Genomic DNA, 26,866 nt, shown 5'->3' with positions numbered 1-26,866 from the left:
ATGTATATATATATATATATATATATTTATAAATATATATATATATTTATAAAACGAAAAGTTTTTGTGTGTGGCAACAATAATCCAATATTTTTGCCTCCAACCCAGGCATTTTTGCTTCTAAGCCATAAAAAGGGTTCAAGCTGTCAAACAAATGGTCCAAGAAACAATGTGAGGCCCTGATGTTCTTACTTATTTTTGAGTGAATATCTTGGCTGCTAAAGCACATGAAAATGAAAGCCCCCCCCCCCGCCCCAAGAGTGGGCTGATCACCCCACTGTGGTAGCTCACTAAATGTAGGCCAGACTCCATTTGCTCTCTTTCTTGTTTTTAGCTGTAGGATATGACACATGTGATATGAGCATTTAATCTTCTTTAGCAGGATTCACAACTCTCTAAGGAACATGAACTGCCAAGCCTTCTTTGTGGGTGATTTGAGCAAAAGAATCTCATAATTTACACAGCTGGGGGAGAAAAAGTCACTGCTTTCCTTTAGCCTAGTTAGAGATGAAGAGAGAAAGATACCTAGACCAGGGTGATTTGAGGCACTCCAGTTTATTTTGTCTACTATACAGAAATATTTCCATATGATATAAAAAGTTGTAGATTTTCTTATAAAAAAAGGTTCTTCTCTTTTTCTGTCTCAGTATAAATAAACAATGTGAAGATTGATGGAAGTCATTCTCATACAGTAGTAAACATGCAAAGATGCATTTGGAGTGACTGTTGCCTCATCAGTTATTTCTAAATATGGTCTAAATATTTCTGTATAGTAGTAAAATGTTAAAATAAATACTGTAGTATTTATTTTTATAAATAAAAAAATAAAAAATAAAAAATAATTACTGTAGTAAAATGCATTACTAATTTCTAAAAAAGCATGAAATTTTGAAGATTTGTATTCTCCACTAAGGAACATGTCATGTCAACTCATTAAGATACTGGTTCTGGGGACGTTAGCTTATTCCCAGGTAATAACAGGGCAAATAATATTATTGGGTGCAAAATATTTTTGATGTCAAAAACATTCCAGTGAGAAAATCCTTTCATTTGCCAATATTTCTAATAATCCCCCATACCTCTAGGGCCTCGTTCTAGTCTGCACAGTCTGTTTCAATTGACTTTTCATCTAAAACCTAAAAGTTTGTGTGCTCATCCTACTCTCAGTTGAGCAAGTAGCAGTTCTCACACCACCCATATAGATGGTTGCTCAGAAGTAAAATGGCCAAAATCACTGGTACTACTCAGAGAGGGCTCCATGACCTGGGCTTCTATTTCAGAATTCTGTCCCCTAAACCAGCTTTGAGAACCAAATCCTGCATTTTGTGCCTCTTCTTTCCTTCATTCTCCCCAGAGGGGGCTAAAAGTAGTAGAAATTAATTGTGTCACTATTTCCTCCCGTTCATCTGATGGATATCACTTCTTACCATTAGATCAACTACTAAAAGGGTAAAGATTAAACATTTTTGCGCCGTGTATTCCCACAGATGTATTCCATATGGAAATAGCAAAAAATAGAAAAGAATAACAAATCAGCATTCATCTTCAAAATCCCAGATCAGTTTCTACTGACATCTCTAGAAAATAAGAATGAAACCTAGAATCAGTAAAAAAAAAAAAAAAAAAAAAAGGAATTGTTAGAGTATTTCTGAGTCTTATTGAATGAATAGCTTTACTCTAAAAATAAGTGAAGGCTCAGGTATCCATAAATAGCTTTTACAATGCACTGAATTCCTAAAGCTGAATAAGATACTTCAACACTCCTTCTCCTTTCAGACAGATGTGATCATTTATCTTTATTCACAACATGTATTAATTTATTTTTTTATTCTAGTTCATGCCTTACTCCTTAATATAGAAATATACAAATATATCCATATAGTCATTCGTGAGCAGCTACATTAAGGAAACTACTGGATTTCAGAGAGACCTTGCAAAGTGTTTTTTTGTAACCAACATATTTTCCTTCATCCCATTGGCTTTTTTGGGTTTTAAATGGCAAAGGACAGTGAAGTCATAAGGCTATTATTTGTATAAATAAAGCAAAAGTATCTTCTTTTTGTCTGTCTTGTTCAATTACTAGATTCTATTCTACAATTCAGTTTGCCTATATGGACCTGGCCACAAAGTGCTATTTTAGCCTTCTCAATTTGTCAGACATTACCAATCATTCTCCATTTCTCAACACCTAAGAGGATGAAAACAGATTTAAACTACAGAAAAGAGGAGAAATTTAGACCAATCACAAGGTAAATATTATTAGCAGTGAGAATTGGACAAGAAAATTCATTACTATGGGAAAACACCAAGATGCTAAATTAGCTAAATATGTACATAAAAAATTAATGGAAGAATTGACTATAAGAATCTAGCATTCTGCTGGAAGAAAATAATTATAAAATATATATTTAAATGAATAAATAGAATTTGAGTTTATAGTAATCTGATATTATTTAGTATCAGAAAATAGACTTAGTATCTTTTTTTCAACTTAGAAATAGGTAGAATATTATAAGCATGTAAGCCATGTTACTGTCTTAAGAATAAAAAAATACCGTGGATTTTTTTTACCTAGTTAGCTTTTGAAAGCAGGTATGTTTAACATTTTTTTTCTGAAATAGTATCTCAGTTTTTCTAACTTGAATATTGAGGCAGTGGGCCAGGCACAACAGTAAACATTTAGCAGACAGTGAAACAATCTTTGCTTAAGTCCTCAAACAATTTTTGAAACAGGCCTCTTCAGCCATCTGCTTATACTCAGTGAATTTACCCCAAGATTCATTTGACAAGAGATAGCTGTAGGTGATTTGCTAAAAGCTCTAGCTCAGAGATGAGATTTAACCACAGAGATTAAAGTAATGAATGGGTTCCCAGTGTATTCTTAGGATTGGCCAACGCAGATCGTGCTTGAAGTTAATCCAGTTTGAATATTCCTTTTGCAAAACACATTTGAAAAATTACGCCTTGCTAGTGATTCTCCTAAATAGTTAACTCTCCTGGTAGGATCTGACTGCTGCCTATGCTTCTAGACTTGCCTCCTGCCATTTACCCACATTCACTCTTTCTTCCATGGAGACTACTTGCAGTTCCGCAAACACGTCATGCCTTTATTTTTTAAACTGTGCCCTCCTCACATGCTGTTTCCTCCACCTAGAACTTTCTCACTCCTATCTGGTACCTTCACTTATGTCTGTGTTCTTTCAATACTCAAATGATACCTGCTTTAGGAAACATTCCTTGGACTTCCCAAATTGAGATAAATGTCTACCTCTTTTTCACCCACCATCCTGGCATTTTGCTTTCCCTCACACCTTACATCCAAGCCACACAAAAAAATCTTGTTGGGTATACCTTCAAAATAGTTTCAGGAAAAAAAAAATAGTTTCAGAATCTGACCACTTCTCACCTTCTCTACTGCTTCCACCCTGGTCTGAGCCACCGGCATTTCTAGTCTACATTTCTATAATGGGCTCCTAATTGATTTACTCTTGCTTACCCCCAAACTAGCACCCAGAATCTATTCTTTGCATAATAGCCAGGTTGCCCTTAGCAAATCACTCTTGTGCTCATAACCCCCTAAAAGTTTTCCCTATGTAACTCACAGTAAACATCAGAATCCTTACAATGACCTACGAACGCTATGATCTTCTACCCTTACCCTATTCTTCACTGATCTCTTGTCATCACCTTTACTCTCCTTGTTGCTCACGTCACTTGGGTCACCCTGCCTCTGACCTTGGCGCTTTTTCACTGCCAGTTCTCTCAGCCTGTGATGCTCTTTCCCCAGATATCCCTATGGTTAGTTTCCTCAATTCCTACCAGTCTTTTCTTAAATGTGACCGTCTTAATGAGGCCCACCCTGGTAATTCTTCCTAAAATTGCAACATGCTCCCTGTTCTCCCAGCCCTGCAACAGGTTCTCTCATGTCCCCTTAAACTGCTCTACTTTTTTTTAACCCTCTGATTTTTATCATCTTCTGTCATACCACATCATTTATTTTTATGTTTATTCTTTATGTTTAATCCTTACACAAGAATATAAGCTCTATGAAAACAGAAATCGTTACTGATTTTGTTTGATGATGGATCCAAAACTTAATAGGTATTCAGTAAATAATATCTGTTGAATAATAAATAGAACTTAACACTCAGATTCATGTTTCCTTCTCTGTCTTCTTTCTTAGATTTTGAACTTTTTGAAGGTAGAGAACATATGTTTCATCTCAGATCACAAAAATTCAACACAATTTCTGGCTCAGAGGGAGCATTAAATAAATGTTTATTGAAGGCATAAGGAATGAGAAAAATGATCAATCAATAGATTTGTAATAGAGTCCTTTATGAAAAGTTAATGTATATGTTTTGTTCATTAACAAATGGATTGCAAGAGAGAAAAGCATATGACATTCTAGAATGCCCTGCTTTTATCTAAGTACTCTCATTTAGTTATGTTCTATCATTGCGTTTGAGATAAGTTTAAAACAAATATCATTAGAACTGTAAAAGATCCATCATTGTTTTATAATGAATTGATTAGGACCCAAAAACCGTAACTGATTTTCCTGTGATCACTTACCTGCCAAGTGGCAGGGTCTAGGACTGAAATCCTAGTCACTTAGCCAAAGCTTCATCTGTATGTTCACAAGGACTCCAGGAAGTTGCAGTCTTTGACTCCAAATACATAACACATATACTGGAAATCATAGAAATATTTATTACAGGAACTAAAGTAACAATCAATCAAATAGGTTTACAGACATGTTTCTTTTTGTGCTCCTTTTTATGAATCTCTTTTGTGCTCTTAGGCTGCCTTCTCAATTAACTGGAGCTAAGGTGGCTCATCAAACAACACATTTTGAAACTGAGCCTTAGATTCCAAACTTAGGATATTAAGAAAAAAAAAGATTTCAAAGCATTTCTTTGTAATTCAGTAAAATTTTCCACATGAAAGAGTCATGTCATTCAGAATTCTAAAATAAATATATAAATGAGAATTATCTTTGGTGTGCTGTGACTTTTCAAAATTACTTAGAATAAAATTCCATGTGCTAATCATATAAAAGGAAAGCTTAAATTACCCAAGACAGTTAAGAACAGGGGAAATAGAGAAGGCTATTAAACATTTAAAGAAATGCACTATCACTGTCACTGTGTGTTCATGGTACAGTACAATCTTTTCACTTCTTATTATGAGACCAGTTCCAAAAAGTAGAGTAGAATAAAATCATTCAGTTACAAAAGGCCTTTCTCAAAGATGAGCTTATCCCTTCTCCTCACTTGAAAGAGGTGGAAATTCAGGATGTCAAGATTATTATCTTCACTTACTGAAGCACACAAAAGTGAACTCAACCATCAGAGTGATGTGGGAACTAAAATATGCCCATTTTGGAAGAAAAGAGAAAGACCTCTCACTTAGGAAGATACTGCCAGAGAGGCTCCAAGATGCATCTATTGTTGACTTGGCATTATCTTGGACTGTCGTTCATAATATTCCCCTGTGTGGTCTGCAGGGATGGACTACGTTGCTTGAGGATGGATAAATTTATAACTTGACACAAAGGGAAACATCCAAGATCACATAATGAATACATGACAGAGAAAACCATTACGGTCTTGATTTAACCATTCATTCCACAGATATATTTAGACTTTATGGGAGGCCCTGGGGACCCAGCAGTAAACAAGACAGATGCAGCTCTCACTTCACAGAACTTATATCAGTTTCACCAAAACAACCCCAGGGTACAGAAGCAGGTTTACTGGGGTTTGCAATATTAGAATCTTACCTTAGATTTTTCGTTCATTTTAGTTTTTAATTTTTGTTCTGCATTGGAAAGTTATTGTGTATCTTAAGCCAGAAGAGATCTAAAGTCGCTGAACAAATCTTATGTCCAAGGCTTGACTTACAAACAAAGAGGGCAATTCCTTGTTACTCCTGGGCTGGTGGTTGCAATAGGGCTAGGTAGGACATACCACTGCGATAGATTTTTGTTGGTTGGTTGGTTGGTCAGTTGTTTAGTTGTTTAGTTGGTTAGTTGGTTAGTTGGTTAGTTGGTTGGCTGGTTTTGCTCTGTTTTGCTGTGTGTTTGTGTGTATTTTCCACACTCATCCCTTGATAATGGAAAAGAACACTGAGATCTGAGACCTAGAGCCCAGTGTAAATGATCCAACTATGTTCTCGTGTTTACAGTTCTTCACCTGGAAGGGGAGCAGAGGCAGAAAATGGATAGTCCAGCCTGGCTCCTCCACTCACCTCTCCATCTGACTCATCCAGTAGGTGCAAGGATCACTCCTGGTTGGGACTGTAATCACAGAGCACAGGCCAGGGAGGGCAGATTTTCTGGGACACTGCACTCCAAGGAATATGTTTTAGCTGGCCCCAACCCAGCAAGGCTCTCCTCTTGAAAAGTACACGGTCATCCAAAGCACAGTGAGGAAGCCAAAATGGTAATGGCCACATCTTTAGATGAATGGGCTTTGAAGTTCCTGAAAGAGCAAACTGCTCTTGATCTTGCTTCCTCCCCTGGAACATTTGTAGTTCCCACAAAAGCACAGAAACTTGTTCCAGCTCTGCTGATCAAAAGCATTTCTAAAACGTAAAGATAAATATCCTGTACTTCTTTCTTCTCCTTTCTCTCTAGTCAGCTTCCTGGGGTCACAGGATAAGATTTAAACTTCCAAAGGGCACCGCTAATGTGGTTACTTATTTGTTTGTGCACCATGCATCTGTACTTTGGTGTCTTAGAAGCTTGAGAAATGATTCCTAATTTAAGGTCACACAGTGGAGAATAGCAGCCTCTAGGAAACCTAATTTTCCTGTTTGGCCTGTGCTTTCTGCTGCTATTGTTGCTTGTTATTATTATTATCATTATAGTCATAATAAAAGTTATTATTATATCATAATCTTTCATTTATCTTATTTCATTTGAAGCACCATCCTGCCAGGTAAAACTAATCATCTTCAATGAAGTACGAAAGAAATGGATTCTACCATCCAGCTAATCTGAAAGAAATATTAAATATATGTATTAATTATACTGTTTCCTCTATATTTCCATACTTTATGGGCACTATGGTGTACCTACTGGAACTTCATTTGCAAAGGAGATTGAAGACAAATATTTTTTTTTATTTTTTATTTTTTTTTATTTTTTATTAACGGAAAGAAAAAAAAAAAGAAATTAACACAACATTTAGAAATCATACCATTCTACATATGCACTCAGTAATTCTTAACATCATCACATAGATGCATGATCATTGTTTCTTAGTACATTTGCATTGGTTTAGAGGAACTAGCAACACAACAGAAAAAGATATAAAATGTTAATATAAAGAAAAGAAATAAAAGTAGTAGTAATAGTAAAAAACAACAACAACAACAAACAAACCAACAAGCAAACAAAAACAAAAAAAACCCTATAGCTCAGATGCAGCTTCATTCAGTATTTTAACATGATTACTTTACAATTAGGTATTATTGTGCTGTCCATTTTTGAGTTTTTGTATCTAGTCCTGTTGCACAGTCTGTATCCCTTCAGCTTCAATTACCCGTTGTCTTACCCTGTTTCTAACTCCTGCTGAACTCTGTTACCAATGACATATTTCAAGTTTATTCTCGAATGTCCGTTCACATCAGTGGGACCATACAGTATTTGTCCTTTAGTTTTTGGCTGGATTCACTCAGCATAATATTCTCTAGGTCCATCCATGTTATTACATGGTTCATAAGTTTATCTTGTCTTAAAGCTGCATAATATTCCATCGTATGTATATACCACAGTTTGTTTAGCCACTCTTCTGTTGATGGAGATTTTGGCTGTTTCCATCTCTTTGCAATTGTAAATAACGCTGCTATAAACATTGCTGTGCAAATGTCCGTTTGTGTCTTTGCCCTTAAGTCCTTTGAGTAGATACCTAGTAATGGTATTGCTGGGTCGTATGGCAATTCTATATTCAGCTTTTTGAGGAACCGCCAAACTGCCTTCCACAGTGGTTGTACCCTTTGACATTCCCACCAACAGTGGATAAGTGTGCCTCTTTCTCCGCATCCTCTCCAGCACTTGTCATTTTCTGTTTTGTTGATAATGGCCATTCTGGTGGGTGTGAGATGATATCTCATTGTGGTTTTGATTTGCATTTCTCTAATGGCCAGGGACATTGAGCATCTCTTCATGTGCCTCTTGGCCATCCGTATTTCTTCTTCTGGTAGGTGTCTGTTTAAGTCTTTTTCCCATTTTGTAATTGGGTTGGCTGTCTTTTTGTTGTTGAGTTGAATAATCTCTTTATAAATTCTGGATACTAGACCTTTATCTGATATGTCGTTTCCAAATATTGTCTCCCATTGTGTAGGCTGTCTTTCTACTTTCTTGATGAAGTTCTCTGATGCACAAAAGTGTTTAATTTTGAGGAGCTCCCATTTATTTATTTTCTTCTTCAGTGTTCTTGCTTTAGGTTTAAGGTCCATAAAACCACCTCCAGTTGTAAGATCCATAAGATATCTCCCAACATTTTCCTCTAACTGTTTTATGGTCTTAGACCTAATGTTTAGATCTTTGATCCATTTTGAGTTAACTTTTGTATAGGATGTGAGAGATGGGTCTTCTTTCATTCTTTTGCATATGGATATCCAGTTCTCTAGGCACCATTTATTGAAGAGACTGTTCTGTCCCAGGTGAGTTGGCTTGACTGCCTTATCAAAGATCAAATGTCCATAGATGAGAGGGTCTATATCTGAGCACTCTATTCGATTACATTGGTCGATATATCTATCTTTATGCCAATACCATGCTGTTTTGACCACTGTGGCTTCATAATATGCCTTTAAGTCAGGCAGTGCGAGACCTCCAGCTTCGTTTTTTTTCCTCAAGATGTTTTTAGCAATTCGGGGTACCCTGCCCTTCCAGATAAATTTGCTTATTGGTTTTTCTATTTCTGAAAAATAAGTTGTTGGGATTTTGATTGGTATTGCATTGAATCTGTAAATCAATTTAGGTAGGATTGACATCTTAACTATATTTAGTCTTCCAATCCATGAACACGGTATGCCCTTCCATCTATTTAGGTCTTCTGTGATTTCTTTTAACAGTTTTTTGTAGTTTTCTTTATGTAGGTTTTTTGTCTCTGGTTAAATTTATTCCTAGGTATTTTATTCTTTTAGTTGCGATTGTAAATGGGATTCGTTGAAGACAAATATTTTGAGAATATTTTTTCAATAGAACTAGCATGCTTCTAAAAGAAAATTCAACTTAGAAATAAGTTAAGCCTACATTTCTGACTTTTTGGGCACCCATGTAATCCCACAATTTCCAAAGGTTTCTAAACTCTAGACACATTGTTATAGTTGAATTGAAATTGTGTTTCCCTCTCTCATAAATCTGGCTACTACTGACCTTCAGTGAAACACTGAAAAACCAGCATAGAGAAAGGAAGTATACTCAGTGGGTTCAGAAAGAATTTCCTGATCCCACTGAGTATATTTCACCTAGTAGTATTTCACCTAGCAGGAAGTTAAGGGCAGTTCTCCTCAAAGTTGGGCTTAGTAAGTCTCCATAGGAACCTAGCAGAATTCTCATAATGCCTGAGCAGCTTCTGAAGATTAAGGATGTCTCATGTTTGTGTTTTACCTGAGGAGTGGGCCTTGAGAAGGATGGCTAAAAAGAATTTATGACCGGTCATCAGTCTCGTCTCCCTTTTACCTTGCACATTTACATGCACCATCAGTACTCTTTGGGTATTATATGTGACACCAGCAGGAAAGGGTCCTCAGTCATCTTTCTTGCTTTTTTCTACAAACCTCTAACGTTGTAGCTGGGACAATACTTATATTCCATTTGTGTCTAGTTCCAAATACTTCATTTCAAGGTGGATTAGAATTTGTTTAGTTAGCAGAGTCCCCAGAAGTTATAGTACTAATTGAGTAACATTAGTTACCCAGAATAATGAACAACTTAATTCCATCAAAAATCTATAAATAATTTTACTAGCAGAGAGGTGACCATATATCAAACTTGAAAAATAACATCTAAACTACAAAATTATGTCCTTCCACACACTAAGCTGCTGAACCAAGTATGATTAGATGTTCTAAGACTGACTATTAATATTATCCTGATACTTGTCCATGCATTTGTCCAAGAAGGTAGGTAGTAAATTACCAAGTTTTGAAAATATAGTAGAAAAGCTCAAAATAAGTATTTCAATGTATTACTCTAACTAATCACTACATTAGTAAATATCATTATTCTGTTTTAACCATAGAATAGTTTCAACACATAAAACCCAAGTATAGGAGAATAGTTTTGAGAACTATTGATCTAGGTTATGTATATTCCTTTTTGAGATTAGATTGTGCATTCTATCCCTTCATTAAGCCAGTTGGCTAGCTACAGGGCTCATGTTTCACCATAGTAAGCTTCTTACATATTTTTTTCACCATGATAAAGGAAAGAAGGAATTGGGAATTGATTGTTACAAATCTAGTGTTACAAATCTAGGGGGAAAAAAAAACCACTATTTTTCATGAGCATTTTTTTTCATATGGAGAGAATTTGTGGACAATGGTGATGATAAATGCACATAGAGGGACAACATACAATGCTGTATTTATGAAACTTCTCAGAGAATTTTTAGTCATCAGTGTGTGTCGGGTACTACGAAAGAAGCAAATAGATAAATAAATCAAAGGCAAACAAATGTTTCTGCCCTCAAGTGGCATAGCAACTAGAAAGGACAATAAAAGAGAACATAACTTTTACATTCACAGCAGTTCATCACTGGCATTTTAAGAAAGGTAAAAGAAGCACAGTACATGATAACAAAGGAGAGATCAGAGTCAGCAAGGGGTTCAGAAAAGACTTCCTAAACCATGTAGTACTGGATATGACTAAGATTTCATTAAAAGTGCGAAAGGAGGGAAAGATTTTCCATGCAAAGAGATCATCCAACCCAGACATGTTAATAACGCTTCAAATGTTTCATTATTTTTAAGCTGCATTAAAATTCAAAGTACTTGTGGAGACTAAGAATAACTTAAAATTAAATTCAATTAAAGTTAAATTCAATTAATCCTATTTTATTTACTACATCTGAAATATACATTTTCAGTCCCCTTATATAAAATTTTCCAAAATCAAATTGTTTTTGATCACTAATCTATCGTCCTCACCTTGAACTTCAGTGAAAACCAATAAAGTTCTGATATGAACAACAGGAAAAAAAGAAAAAGAAGCTACCATTAATTGATTTCTACCTGCTTCATGATAGTCATTTTATATATTTTATATTAATTCTTACATTATATATTTTACATTAATTCTTACAAAAATCCCATCAGGTACATAGATATTATTTCACCCTATCTTATAGACGTAAATGATGCTCAAATGAGTTAAATGATTTTAAAGTTGTAAGCTAATAAGAAATCTCCAGAAACAAGCCAAGTCTGATTCCTAATCACATTATTTTCCACTATTGCTTCCTAACGAGAAAAATAAATTTTTACCTAGAAAAAGGTCCAGTTCCATTGTCATCTGGTTGGGTTTACCATGTGTGGTTTCAGTCATGATTGTTGATTGCCTCACAGCGTTCATTATCTGAAAAGCATTTGTTAATTCTTTTATTAATTGCCGTAAAGGTGCCTTCAATAAGGAGTGGCTCATAGCAAAGGCCTTCAATTATATACTTCACTTGTTCTCTGAGAGCATCGAGTTGCACTAAATCAATATTTGCAATATCATACTATTTTTGAGACTCAATAGTAAATTGCAAGTAATAATAATAATAATAGTCAGGCTATAAGTGACCAGGTCTTAGATGCTGTTTAAGACTCCATTTTTTTTCAGTCATCTCATTCTCTAATTCTGATTACAGAATCAAGCTTCATTAAAAGCAAATAAATAAAAGAAATGGGAAAAATACTGAATCTGATACTCCTATAGAATTTCTGGCTAGAACAATAATAGTTTTTAGGGTTTGTTTGTTGGTGTGATTGACAATGTTTTTCATTGTGTTCATGTTGTTAGGTGTTAATGGTAGTATTTGTTTCCTAGCACACTTCACAAATCCAGTTTTGTTTTTAAAAAAACACCATTGGTACTGTCTAAATTAGAATTTCTTTGGGATTTTCTATTAGAAAGTTTTATTTCTAAGCAGTTAAGTTACTTGTAATCACAGGGTAGCATTATACCAGTTTCTTAGGGTACTTAAAAAAAAGGATATCTTTCTTGTCCCTAAATTGCTTATAATCTACTAAAAACCTTAAACCCAGATTATCTCAATTTTAATGAAAGCAGAAAACAAAGAGAATTCATCATTTCCCAGTCATCAAAAAACAAGCCTTTAAATAATACAGATATTTATATCCTCATCATTTTTATTCATCAAAAATTCTGTCATCTTCAGCAACATTTTAAACAGCAAAAATATAAATAAAATATTTCTAAAAGGAAACCAAGAGCATCAACTGCCAGACAGGTTCCTTCTCTACTTTTGCCTATCCAGGTTCTCCCCAAGAGTGTATCCTGTGAATAATCACTCCACAGTTGAATATCTCTCATTTCAGTGGAGAAATATATTAAGTTCTTTTTCTGCCTTTTGCCTTGCAAGGGTTTTTGGTGCTGAATTAATCCAGCACTTAAATATTGTGGAAAAGGAGAAGAAAAACATTCTTTGTTTTATATTTTCTTAGGAAATTGCATCATAATTTTAATATTTAAAATATTGTCGCAATATTTAGGATTCTGATAGACAATTTTAAATGTGAAATAAGATTAATCAATTTCACAACAGAACTGAGAAAAGCAGATGTCATATCCCAGCCTTCCACTTCTTTTTGGTGGCATTCTTCAGTTTAAATTTAGCCATCCAAGTTACTAGACTAGGGATTGGGTTAGTATGATTCCCTGAGAGTGTAGGCTCATCCCTTTGCACTGTGTCTCAAGTCCCAATGTAGCACGGGCTTCACATTTGATGGTCCATCACAAAAGCTCACTCAGCCGAGAAACTAAAACAGAGGCAGTACCAAAATTTCGGAACCCTAAAATCCTAGTAATAGTTGTAAAGAAATATATTCCCTTAGCATTGCATACTTTTAAAATAACTTTCAAACACACTGCCATTTAATCCTTACCACAATCCTGTGGACCTTTAAATAAAGTTGGGTAGGTGTTATTATTTTCCAGTTTACAGATTAGAATATAGAGGGGTGAGACACTTGTCCAGGGTCGCAGAGACAGAATTCCTCCTGGATTAGAGCTTAAGTTCTTTGATAATTAGCCAGTGATCAGATCCCTCAGCTTTCAAGGTAACAGGCAGTATAGTGATTCTGTTTAATAAAGGAAAAAGAAAAGTCTGTAGGCAAAACTAGCCTGGTTATGGTTGTTGGAGGGTTTCAGAGGAATATTGGCACTAATAAAAGCAAAAGACATTGAATCAGCAAAGCTTATATTCATTCCAGACCTACCTATGGTTCTATGGCTTTGGACAGATTACATAACCACTCATGGCCTCCTCTGTTAATATTTTAGAAATGATACTGATACAGATGTGCTGAGTGTCAAACAGAACTAGCAGAAATGATATATTTATCCTTATTTTTTTTTTTTACTTTTTAAGCATTTTTTTATTGTGAAATATGACATATATACAGAAAAAGAAATAAATTTCCAAGTACATTTCAACAAGTAGTTATGGAACAGATTTTAAAGTTTGGTATGGGTTACGTATCCATGATTTTTCATTTTTTATTCTAACTGCACCAAGACACTAGAGACCAACAGAAATATCAACATAATGATTCCGCAGTCATACTCATTTGCTATATCCTACCTTCTCTGTTACATTCCTCCTTCTCTGTAAATGACATATATACATAAAAGCAATAAATTTTAAATTACATTGCAACACTTAGTTGTGGAACAGATTTCAGAGTTTGGTATGGGTTAGAATTCTGTAATTTTAGGCTTTTATTTCTAGCTGTTCTAAGGTACTGGAGCTAAAAGAAATACCAGTATAATGATTCAGCACTCAAACTCATTTGTTAAACCCTGCCTGCTCTGTATAAATCCACCATCACCTTTGATCTTTCTCCTACTCTTTTTTTTTAACTTTTTTTTATTGTATAGTATAACCTCTATACAAAGCAAAGAAATAAAAAAGCAATAGTTTTCAAAGCACTCTTCAACAAGTGGTTACAGGACAGATCCCAGAGTTTGTTATGGGCTACCATAACAGATTTTTCCTTCTAGCTGCCCCAGAACATAGAAGGCTAGAGGGCTTAAAATTTTTTTATCACAAATGGCTTTTTTTTTTTTTAATTTTTTTTATTAATCAAAAAAAAGAAAAGAAATTAACACAACATTTAGAAATCATTCCATTCTACAAATGCACTCAGTAATTCTTAGTATCACCACATAGATGTATGATCATCATTTCTTAGTACATTTGCATCGATTTAGGAAAAGAACTAGCAAAACAGCAGAAAAAGATATAGAATGTTAATATAGAGAAGAGAATTAAAATAATAATACTAATAATATGTATATATATATATAAAGGAAAAAGAAAAAAACAAAAACAAAAGATACAAACACACAAACAAACAAAAAACCATATTTCAGGTGCAGCTTCATTCAGTGTTCCAACCTAGTTACATTACACTTAGGTATTATTGTGCTGTCCATTTTTGAGTTTTTGTATCTAGTCCTGTAGCACAGTCTGTATCCCTTCAGCTCCAATTACCCATTATCTTACCCTGTTTCTAACTCCTGCTGATCTCTGTTACCAATGATATATTCCAAGCTGATTCTCGAATGTCGGTTCACATCAGTGGGACCTTACAGTATTTGTCCTTTAGTTTTGGGCTAGACTCACTCAGCATAATGTTCTCTAGGTCCATCCATGTTATTACATGCTTCATAAGTTTAGTCTGTCTTAAAGCTGCATAATATTCCATCGTAGGTATACGCCACAGTTTGTTTAGCCACTTGTCTGTTGATGAACATTTTGGCTGTTTCCATCTCTTTGCAATTGTAGATAATGTTGCTATAAACACTGGTGTGCAAATGTCCGTCTGTGTCTTTGCCCTTAAGTCCTTTGAGTAGATACCTAGCAGTGGTATTGCTGGGTCGTAATCCATTCTGCCATTCTATGTCTTTTGATTGGGAAATTCAGTCCATTAACTTTTAGTATTATTACTGTTTGGATAATATTTTCCTCTACCATTTTGGCTTTTGTATTATATATATCATATCTGATTTTCCTTCTTTCTACACTTTACTCCATACCTCTCTCTTCTGTCTTTTCGTATCTGACTCTAGTGCTCCCTTTAGTATTTCTTGCAGAGCTGGTCTCTTGGTCACAAATTCTCTCAGGGACTTTTTGTCTATAAATGTTTTAATTTCTCCTTCATTTTTGAAGGACAATTTTGCTGGATATAGGAGTCTTGGTTGGCAGTTTTTCTCTTTTAGTAATTTAAATATATCATCCCACTGTCTTCTAGCTTCCATGGTTTCTGCTGAGAAATCTACACATAGTCTTATTGGGTTTCCCTTGTATGTGATGGATTGTTTTTCTCTTGCTGCTTTCAAGATCCTCTCTTTCTCTTTGACCTCTGACATTCTAACTAGTAAGTGTCTTGGAGAACGCCTATTTGGGTCTATTCTCTTTGGGGTGCGCTGTACTTCTTGGATCTGCAAATTTAGGTCTTTCAAAAGAGTTGGGAAATTTTCAGTGATAATTTCTTCCATTAGTTTTTCTCCTCCTTTTCCCTTCTCTTCTCCTTCTGGGACACCCACAACACGTATATTTGTGCGCTTCATATTGTCATTCAGTTCCCTGATCCCCTGCTCAAGTTTTTCCATTCTTTTCCCTATAGTTTCTGTTTCTTTTTGGAATTCAGATGTTCCATCCTCCAGTTCACTAATTGTAGCTTCTGTCTCTTTAGATCTACCATTGTAGGTATCCATTGTTTTTTCCATTTTTTCTTCTTTGTCCTTCACTCCCATAAGTTCTGTGATTTGTTTTTTCAGATTTTCTATTTCTTCTTTTTGTTCAGCCCATGTCTTCTTCATGTCCTCCCTCAATTTATTGATTTGGTTTTTGAAGAGTTTTTCCATTTCTGTTCGTATATTCAGCATTAGTCGTCTCAGCTCCTGTATCTCATTTGAACTATTGGTTTGTTCCTTTGACTGGGCCATATGTTCAATTTTCCGAGCGTCATCCATTATTTTCTGCTGGCGTCTGGGCATTTGATCAGATTTCCCTGGGTGTGGGACCCAGCTGGTTGAAAGCTTTTTCTGTGAAATCTCTGGGCTCTGTTTTTCTTTTCCTGCCCAGTAGGTGGCGCTCGTGGCGCTCGTCTGTCTGCACGGCAGTCGGCCCGGGAAACCGCGCGTGGAGGCGGGGGTCGCTGGCCGCCGCGGCTTGGGGGAGTGCTGGTCCTAATTGCCCAGCTGGCCCGAAACGCCAAGCGTGACAGGAGGGCCCCGCTATCCAACGTTCCCAGTCAGACCGGGGAGCCACATGCGTGGAGGGGACCCCAGTTGCCAGCCGCCCCGGCCGGGAAAACGCGCGCCTCTCGGGTATCTCACCGCAGCAGATTCTCCCTGCCCGTTCAGCTGTTCCAGAATGGGGTACGCTGTCTTTTTGGTCTCTGTCGTGACTCCGGGAGCTGTTTCGTATTGTTTCTGTTTCTTTAGTTGCTTTTCTGGAGGAGGAACTAAGACCCGTGCGTCTTACTAAGCCGCCATCTTCTCCGGAAGTCCACAACTGGCTTTTTTTTCCTTCTTTTTTGTGAAAAATAACATATGTACCCAAAAAAACTATAAATTCCAAAGCACAGAAACACAATTAGTTGTAGAACAGATTTCACAGTTTGATATGGGCTGCAGTTCCTCAGTTTTAGATTTTTACTTCTAGCTGCTCTAAAATACTGGAGACTAAAAGAGATATCAAGAATCTTATATATTGCCCTAGGTGTTCTTTAAGATTGACTGGAATGGTCCTGGTTGGGGATTGGCAGGTTATGAAAGGTAACAAGGTCTAATTGAAGCTTGAGTAAGAGCAACCTCCAGAGTAGCCACTTGACTCTATTTGAATTCTCTCTGCCACTGCTACTTTGTTATACTTGTTTTCCCCCTTTTGGTCAAGATGGTATTGTTGATCCCATGGTGCCAGGTCTGGATTCATCCCTAAGAGTCCTCTCCCACATCACCAGGGAGACTTTCACCCCTGGATGTTTTGACCCATGTAGGGGGATGGCAATTATTTCACTTGCAGTTTGAGCTTAAAGAGAGTGAGGCCACATATGAGCAACAAAAGAGAACCTCCAGAAGTAACTCTTAGGCATGCCTATAGGTAGTATAACCTTCTCCGCTACCTAGATAAGCTTCACAAGGGTAAGCCTCATGATCACGGTCATGGCCTATTGATTTTAATGCCCCTAAAATTTGACACAGTTATCAGGGGATTCCCTGATGGTAAGGTTTAATAGTTTCTTATTCTTTCTTCCATCCCTCAGGGGACTTTACCAATACCTTTTGATTATCTGCTTAATATACTCTAGAATGTATCCAGGCATTAAAATAATCTGTGTAGGATTAAAGAACCTCTTTCTTGTTCTGGGCTTCCTGTATTTCAGTTGTTCAAATTAGCTATACAGGTAGGTTGAATTAGATTATGCATTATAGAAAATTTCAGTTCCAGACCAAATAAACCTTTCTTCCATTGGTCTCAAAGAGTTATGTCTTCCTTACTCCTATGTTCTGAATTACTTTAACCCCAACCTGTTCGGTTTCATTCTTATCTCTAAATATCAGGTTGTTTATATAAAACAGCCTTTCAAAATCCAGAAAATAATGATCACCGCGCTGGACTTAATGTGTCTGCTCTAAATGCTTACAATCTAGGCCCCTGTTTTCTTAAAAGCATTTTCTAAAGGTGACTATACCATTCTTGTCCTTTTGTTTCTGGCTTATTTTGTCTCACCAAATGTCCCACATGTTCATTCACATCGTTGCATGCCTCATGACTTTGTTCCTTTTTGTAGCAGCACAACCTTCATTCATAAGTATACACCATCATTCGCCAATCTACTTCTCCATCCAGTGCATCCTTCAGCCACCTGCATTCATCAGACATCATGTAGAGGGCCCAAAGTCCACGGTCCATCAACATTCTCAATTTTAGATATTTTCATTGTTCCCAAGAGAAAGAAAACCAATAAATACACCCTCGACAAATAGGAAATCTAAACCCCCTCTTAACTCTTGTCCCTCCCCCCGTTATTTACCTCTGTTGTTGCTGTGGTAGTGCTGATGGTTGCATGCCATCCAGTATGGCAGGATGCAAACTCAGAGAAGTGGTATGGTCTAGATATTGTACGGCCTTGTAAGGATTTTGGCTTTTTCTCTGAGTGAGATTGAAAGGCATTAGGAGGTTCTGAACTGACAGGAACTACATAAAGATTTAGAATAGAACACATTTCAAAATTATGGTCACACAGTAAAACAACTAATAAAGAAACCTAAAGAGGCTTATCACTGTTGAAATCTGTTTATTTCCTTGGCTGCTTAAGGAAATACCATGCTATGGATTGTCTTGAGCAATAAGAATTTATTAGCTCATAGTTTTGAGGCTAGTAGAAAAGTTCAAATCAAGGCATCATCAAGGGGAAGCTTTGGCAAGTCTCCCTGAAGACTGTAGCATTCTGGGGCTGGTGCCAGTGATCCTTTGTCCTGGGCTCCTGTGTCACATGTCAGTGCACACAGTGGCCTTGCCTGACCTCTCCCTTCTTTTCCAGGTTCCACTGAACTTCAGCTTCTTTCTTCCTGTGGCCTTCTGTCTGTCTGTCTAAATTTCATTCTGTTTCTAAAAGGCTCCATAATAGGATTAAGACTAATCCTGACTGAATTAACCTCATCAAAAGATCCTAATTTATAATGGGTTCATACCCACAGGAAAGGATTAAATTTAAGAATATGTTTTTTTCTGTAGTACATAGCTCCAAACCATCAAAACACTCTAATACATATCTTCTATAAATCCTGAGGATTTTTAACCATATTCATTTCCGGAGAGCAAGCCTTTTGTTAAAATCTTTGAGGTACTCAACTAGAACCAGAATCAGTTCACTCTATTGTACAATACCAAAATTAAATACGAATGAATTTTATTTTCATATTAAATTGTAATTTTCATACTCAAGACTCAAAATTGGATGTTAATACTTTAAACAAAAAGTGTGTTTCTTTGGAAATGAGTACACTCTCTTTCCAGACTTCCTACCATCCAAATGTTGATCATATCTACCAAAAGAAAAAGGGAAAAAACAAACAAACTGAGAAATGTTTGCTTAGGCCTTAATATTCTTTGTGTAAGCTTGTCTTCCCCACAACAGAACAACCCTAATCTAATTATGTAACTTCAGGAAATCCTTAAATTTTTCTGACCTCTTGCACTTGCTGTGCTCAGTAAGTATAGCAAGATACTATTTCTAACCCCATGATAATTAATTATTAATGATATGACCACCATAAAATGTCATAAACTTCATTGATCAAAGTCTAAAGTCATTTCTGCAACAAATATTGAAGCATCTTTCTTAATGTCAGACATTGGAATGGGGACAAAGAAAAAGATATGATTATTTCCCTCAAACAACTGTTAGTCTCCGAAGAGAGGCAAGCAGCCACCTTGAAACATGACACAAGGTAGGATAGGTTAAAGGCTATAACAGGCATTACGACAATAAAATCACCTATTTTATGTACTTTACTTTTAAAAAAATACACTTTCGCATTCAGTATCTTATTTGGTTTTTGTGCCATTCCCAAACAAACTGCTTCTTAAACATAATTGAAGATAATGTAAATTCCAACTGGGGATTGAGGAAGGGGCAGGAATTTCCCTTGAGAAGAACTTGAAGAGCTAACCATTTTTTGAGTGAATATTGCATAAATGTAGTAGAAGATACTAATGATCCCCCAAATTAGCTTCATTGACTTATCACGCAAGGGTGGGATCTCCTTTGGTTTCTGTTAACCTTGGATTTTTCTACTCTAGGGAAAACTGCACAAATTCTGGCCTATGATGGTTTATTCAGTCTCATCACTGTCAAAAGGTAGTTAAGAAACTAAACTTGTGAAGGTTAGCTTCTTGTGTCAACTCGGCCAAGTGATTAAGCCCAGTTGTCTGGTCAGGCAAGCACTGGACTGACCATCGCTGTAAGGAAATGTCATGGCTGGTTGATAAACCTGAAGGCTGATGTATTAAATCATCAGTCAGTTTTGCATCTGTGGCTGATTACCTCTCCATCAACTAAGGTGCATGTCCCACAATGAGATAATCCAGTCAGTTGAAGGCTTTTAAGGGAGAAGAGAGATTCTTTTGCTGCTTTTTCAGCCAGTGAGCCTCTCTGTGGTATACATCCAGAACCTTCACGGAGATGCCAGCTTCACAGCCTGCCCTACAGATTTTGGATACGTCTATTTTCAAAGTTGCGTGAGACTCCATTATAAATTTCATATTTACCGATCTCTCCTGTTGATTCTGGTTTTCTATAAAACCCTGACTAGACAGCTTGGTACTGGAGTACGTAGCTCCAAACCATCAAAACACTCTAATACATATCTTCTATAAATCCTGAGGATTTTTAACCATATGAAGCAGGGTTAGTTGCTCCAGACAGAGCAGTGAGGACTGTTTTGCCAGGCAAGGTGGTTACAGGTTTAGCTGGCACTGAAAGGTTAATCTCATTAGGTAGAGGTTGGATGGCAGACTCCTCTGGGGAGACTGGAGGCCAGGAAGCTGTTTCCTCAAGGCAGGCTGGAGGTCGGGAAGCTCTTTCCTCAGGGCAGTCCATTACAGGTCTATCTAGCAAAAGCTCAGCAGATTCCAGGGATCCTGTCTCCCCACTGCCATTGTTATTAAGCCATAAATCACACTTCAGGATCTCATTTTTTCCAATCAAAGCCCTTACTTTAATAGCAGTAGGTCTTGAGAAACAGAATCTTAAAAATGGGTTTTTACAATTGGTTTTCTACTCTGACTAGACTCAGAGGCACTAATGACTCTGTTTCCAATAATCAGAGATGGCACTGACAGTCCATGGTGTGAGTTGGCAAAATAGAAACACAAAATATCACCATTAGATTCTGCAAATTGTATACTTATACAAGGCCAGGCTCTGGGTGATAATGTTTTGACACCTTTAATGGAGTTTCGTGGAATTAAGAGGTATAATGATGTTGGTTGGTGGTCGTTAAATATGCTGGGTACAGTGATGAAGGAAAGGAATGAGCTGAAGGCTTCAAATTTGAAACTTCAGCACTATATAAATGATGTAAAAGTTTTCATGTCTGCCCCGACAGAAACTCTTATTTCCTGTGATCACAGACTTGAGTTCTCTGAAAAACAAAGCCTTATTGTGTGAGTAGCAGATTTACAACATAAACTAAAATCTCAACCTTGCAGGGTGTCTGCTATTAAAGTAAGGGCTTTGATTGGAAAAGAATGAGATCCTGAAGTGTGATGTATGGCTTAATAACAATGGCAGTGGGGAGAGAGGATCCCTGGAATCTGCTGAGCTTTTGCTAGATAGACCTGTAATGGACTGCCCTGAGGAAAGAGCTTCCCGACCTCCAGCCTGCCTTGAGGAAACAGCTTCCTGGCCTCCAGTCTCCCCAGAGGAGTCTGCCATCCAACCTCTACCTAATGAGATTAACCTTTCAGTGCCAGCTAAACCTGTAACCACCTTGCCTGGCAAAACAATCCTCACTGCTCTGTCTGGAGCAACGAACCCTGCTTCACCAGATGAAACTGAAACAGGGTGCCCTGAGGTAATTGGCTTGAAAGACACTTCTATTCCTTTTCATGACCTACCTCCACCACCCCTCTTTTCTTCAATATGTATAACTAGACTAAAGTCCCAATAGGCCCTTAAAGATGAGGTACAAAGTGTGACCCATGAGGAGGTACACTACACTCCAAAAGAATTGCCTGAATTTTCCAATCTATGTAGACAGAAATCAGGGGAATATGTGTGGGAATGGATATTAGGATATTAGGGATGTGGGATAATGGTGGAAAAAAAATTGGACCAAGCTAATGTTTTGATCTGGGCCCACTAAGCGGAGATTCTGCATTCAATGTTGTAGCTCGAGGAATTAGAAAGGGCATTAACAGTTTGTTTGGATGGTTGGTTGAAACATGGCTCTAAAGGTGGCTACATTGCCTGAAATTGAAATGCCAGAACTGCTCTGATGTAATATAGATAAGGATATCCAGAGGCTTAGAGAGATGAGAATGTTAGAATGGATTTATCATGGAGGACCTGCTCACAAATCCAGAGGACACATCTTTCACCAGAACCATGAGAAATAAATTTATGAGACTAGCTCTATCATCCGTGAAGAGATCTGTTGTTGCCTTTCTCTGTAGGTCAGATATTACTGTGGGAACTGCTGTCACCGAGCTGAAATCCTTCAACACAGTAGGGATGATGGGATCCCGATTTGGCAGAAGCCATGTGGCCACAGTTAATCACCATAGACATGGTGGATGTGGGCACCATAATGGACAGCGGACTCAAAGTAGCAGTCAAAATAATCTGGCATGCAGAGATTAGTGGCGTTGGCTAGTAGATCATGGGGTACCTAGAAGTAAAATAGGTGGGCAATCTACTGAATTCTTGTTTGAGCTGTATAAACTGAAGAATTCTCGGTCAAGCGAACAGAAGTCTAACTTGAATTACAAAAAGAGTCACGGCCCCGTAATCAATTCTCACACTTGAGACAGTTTACAGACCCAGAGCCCTTCTAATGAGGGGAGGGCTAGGTACCCTTGGGGAAGGACCCTTTTACACTGTCTCAGGTTTATACTGTTGCTCTTCCTCTCAGCCTTCCCCCAAGGAGACCTGTGACCTTTTATCAGGGTGACTGTGCACTGGGGAAAAAGAAATGATCAGATATTTCAAGATTGTTGGACACTGGCTCAAAAGTGACACTAATTCCACAAGACACAAAATGTCACTCTGGTCCACCAGTCAGAGTAGGGGCTTATGGAGGTCAGGTGATTGAGTTTTAGCTCAGGTCCGTTTCACAGTGGGTCCAGTGCGGTCATTTCCCCAGTTCCAGAATGCATAACTAGAATCAACATACTCAGAAACTGGTAGAATCCCCACATTAGTTCTCTGGCTTGTGGAATGAGGGATATTATGGTAGGAAAGGCCAAGTTGAAGCCACTAAAACTGCCCCTACCTAGCAAAATAGTGAATCAGAAGCAATCCTGTACTTCTGGAGGAATTGCAGAGATTAGTGCCTCTATTAAGGACTTGAAGGATGCAGGGGTGGTGATTCCCACCACATCCTCATTCAACTTTCTTATTTGGCCTATTCAGAAAATAGATGGAACTTGCAAGATGACAGTGGATTATTGTAAACTTAACCAGATGATGACTCCAATTGCAGGTGTTGTTCCAGATGTGGCATCATTGCTTGAGCAAATCAACCCATCACCTGGCATCTGGTATATAGCTATCGATCTGGCAAATGCTTTTTTATCAATAACTATCATTAAGGACCACCACTGACCCTGCAAGGCGAGTAGTGTACCTTCACTGTCCTGCCTCAGGGGTATATCAACTTTCTAGACCTAAGTCACAACCTTGTCCTCAGAAAGCTTTATCATTTCTCCTTCCCACAAGACAGCACACTGGTCCATTATATTGATAATATCATGTTGATTGGCCTAGTTAGAAAGAAGTAGCAACTGCTCTAGACTTATTGGTAAGGCATTTGCTTGCAGGGGATGAGAGGTGTTTTGGTTTGAATCTGTGGTGGACCCAGAAAAGTATATTGCTGGCTGGCAGCTTTTTAACTGTTTCCTTCGAGATGTGACACCCAATTGTGGGTGGTAAGTTTTGATTAGATGGCTTCATAGAGTTGTGACTCCATTCATTCCAGGTGGGTCTTGATTAGTTTACTGGAATCCTTTAAATGAGGAAACATTTTTGAAAGAGCGATGAGATCCATGAGAGCGATGAGAACCATGAAGCTCATGCAGCCAGAGACCTTTGGAGATGAAAAAGGAATGTGCCTGCAGGAGAGCTTTATGAAACAAGAAGCCTGGAGAGAAAACTGGCAGATGTTGCCATGTTTGCCATGGACCCTTCCATGAACTTAACTGGCCTTTCTTGAGTGAAGGTAGCCTCTTGTTGGTGCCTGGATTTGGACATTTTTATGGACTTATGGCCTTAGAACTGTAAACTTGCAGCTTAATAAATTCCCCCTTTTAAAGGCCACTCCATTTCTGATATATTGCATTCTGGCAGCTAGCAAACTAGAATAGGCAGTAAATCCAACAAAAATACGGGAGCCTTCCACATCAGTGAAATTTCTAGGTGTCCAGTGGTGTGGGGCATTTAGAGACATCCCTTCTAAGGTGAAGAATAAGCTGCTGCATCTGGCCCCTCCTACTATCAAAAAAAGAGGCACAACGCCTAGTTGGCCTCTTTGGATTTTGGAGACAACATATTCCTTATTTGAGTGTGCTACTCCAGCCCATTTACTGAGTGGCCAGAAATGCTACTAATTTTGAGTGGGGACTGGAACAAGAAGAAGCTCTGTGATATGTCCAGGCTGGTGTGCAAGCTGCTTTGTCACTTGGGCCATATGATTCAGCAGATCCAATGGTGCTAGTGGTGTCAGTGGCAAATAGAAATGCTGTCTGGAGCCTTTGGCAGTCCTCTATAGGAGAATAACAATGCAGACCCTTAGGATTTTGGAGCTAAACTTTACCATCCACAGATGGTAAAGCAGCAGATAATTACTCTCCTTTTGAGAAACAGCTTTCAGCCTACTCTAGTCCTTAGTAGAAGCTGAATGCTTAACCATGGGCCATCAAGTTACCATGAGATCTGAGTTGCCTATCTGAGCTGGGTGTTGTCTGACCCACCAAGCCATAAAGTTGGGCATGCACAGCAGCACTCCATCATAAAATGGAAATGGTGTATTAGAGCTAGGGCTTGAGCAGGTCTTGAATGCACAGTAAGTTACATGAGGAAGTGGTCCAAATGCCCATGGCTCTCACTGCTGCCACATTACCTTCTCTTTTCCAGACCAGAGAAGGTAATGGCCTCTTGGGGAGTTCCTTACAGTCAGTTGACTGAGGAAGAGAAAACTTGGGCCTGGTTTATAGATGGTTCTGCACAATATGCAGGACCACCCAAAAGTGGACAGCTGCAGAACTACAACCCCATTCTGGGGTGTCCTTGAAGGGCAGTGGTGAGGGGAAATCCTCCTAGTGAGCAGAACTTCAAGCAGTGCACCTTGTTGTCCATTTTGCTTGGGAGGAGAACTGGCCAGAAGTGCCTTTGTATACTGACTCATGGGCTGTTGCTAAGGGTTTGGCTAGATGGTCAGGAATTTGGAAGGAGCATGATTGGAAAATTGGTGACAAAGAGGTCTGGGGAAAGGTATGTGGATAGACCCTTCTGAGTGTGCAAAGAACATGAAGGTATTTATGTCCCATGTGAATTCTCACCAGGGGATGACTTCAGTAGAGGAAAGTTTTAATAACAAGTGGATAAGATGACCTGTCCTATGGATACAAGTCATCCTTTTTCCTCATCTGCTCTTGTCATTGCTTAATGGGCTCATGAACAAAGTGGGCATGGTGATAGGGATGGAGGTTATGCATGGGCTTAGCAACATGGACTTCCACTCACCAAGGCTGACCTGGATATGGCCACTGCTGAGTTCTCTGTCTCCCACCACCAGAGACCAACACTGTGTCCGATATGGTACCATTCCCCAAGGTGATCAACCTGCTGCCTGGTGACAGGTTGATTACATTGACAACTTCCATCATAGAAGGGGCAGTGATTTGTTCTAACTGGAATAGACACATACTCCAGATATGGTACACTCTATGCTTCCACAAAAATTACCACATGTGGACTTATAGAATACCTTATCCACCATCATGGTATTCCACAGTGCATTGCTTCTAATCAAGGAACCCACTTCATAGCAAATGAAATGAGGGAATGGACACATGCTCATGGAGTTTTCTGGCCTTACCATGTTCTCCATCATCCAGAGGCAGCTGGCTTGATATAATGGCGGAATGGCCTTTTGAAGACCCAGTTTAGTGCCAACTAGGTAGCCTTGCAGGGCTGGGGCAGTGTTCTCCAGGAGGCTGTGAGTACTCTGAATCAGCATCCACTCTATGGGGCTCTTTCTCCCCCAGCTAGTATTCATGGGTCCAGGAGTCAAGGGACAGAAATGGGAGTTGTACCACTCACTATCACCCTTAGTGATCCACTAGGAAAATTTTTGCTTTCTTTAAGCTCTGCTAATCTACAGGTCTTAATTCCAAAAGGAGTGCTCCTTTCAGGAGACACAATAATGATTCCACTGAACTGTAAATTAAGGCTACCACCTGGTCACTTTGGGCTTCTCATGCCACTGATTCATCCAGCACAAATGGGGATTACTGTTCTGTCTGGGGTGATTGATCCTGGCTATCAAGGGGAAATAGGACTGCAACTATATTGGAGGTAAAGAAGAGTTTCCCATGAATACAGGAGATCCCCTAAAGTGTCTTTTAGTATTACCATGTCCTGTGATTAAAGTCAATGGAAAACTGCAACAACCCAATCCAGGCAGGTCTACCAATGGCTCTGAAACTTCAGGAAAGAAGGTCTGAGTCACCCCACCTGGCAAAGAACCACAGCCAGCCAAAGTGCTTGCTGAGGGTCAAGGGAACATGGAATGGTTAGTAGAAGAAGGTAGTGATAAATACGAACTATAACCATGTGGCCAGTTACAGAAATAAGCACTATGATTGTATGAATATTTCCTCCCTGT

The 26,866-nt window shown here is 38.1% G+C and overlaps 1 protein-coding gene across 2 annotated transcripts in view; it reads left to right on the top strand.

Moving 5' to 3' along the window:
• The window catches only part of GRM3 (glutamate metabotropic receptor 3), a 131,581-nt gene that overhangs the window by 31,234 nt on the left and 73,481 nt on the right, over window positions 1-26,866 (top strand). The window lies entirely within an intron of this gene.

This window comes from Tamandua tetradactyla, chromosome 1, assembly GCF_023851605.1.
Source record: "Tamandua tetradactyla isolate mTamTet1 chromosome 1, mTamTet1.pri, whole genome shotgun sequence".
Classification (NCBI taxonomy): Eukaryota; Metazoa; Chordata; class Mammalia; order Pilosa; family Myrmecophagidae; genus Tamandua; species Tamandua tetradactyla.
The sequence above is the reverse complement of the archived record's forward strand: the minus strand, read 5'-3'. Positions and strand labels throughout refer to the sequence as shown.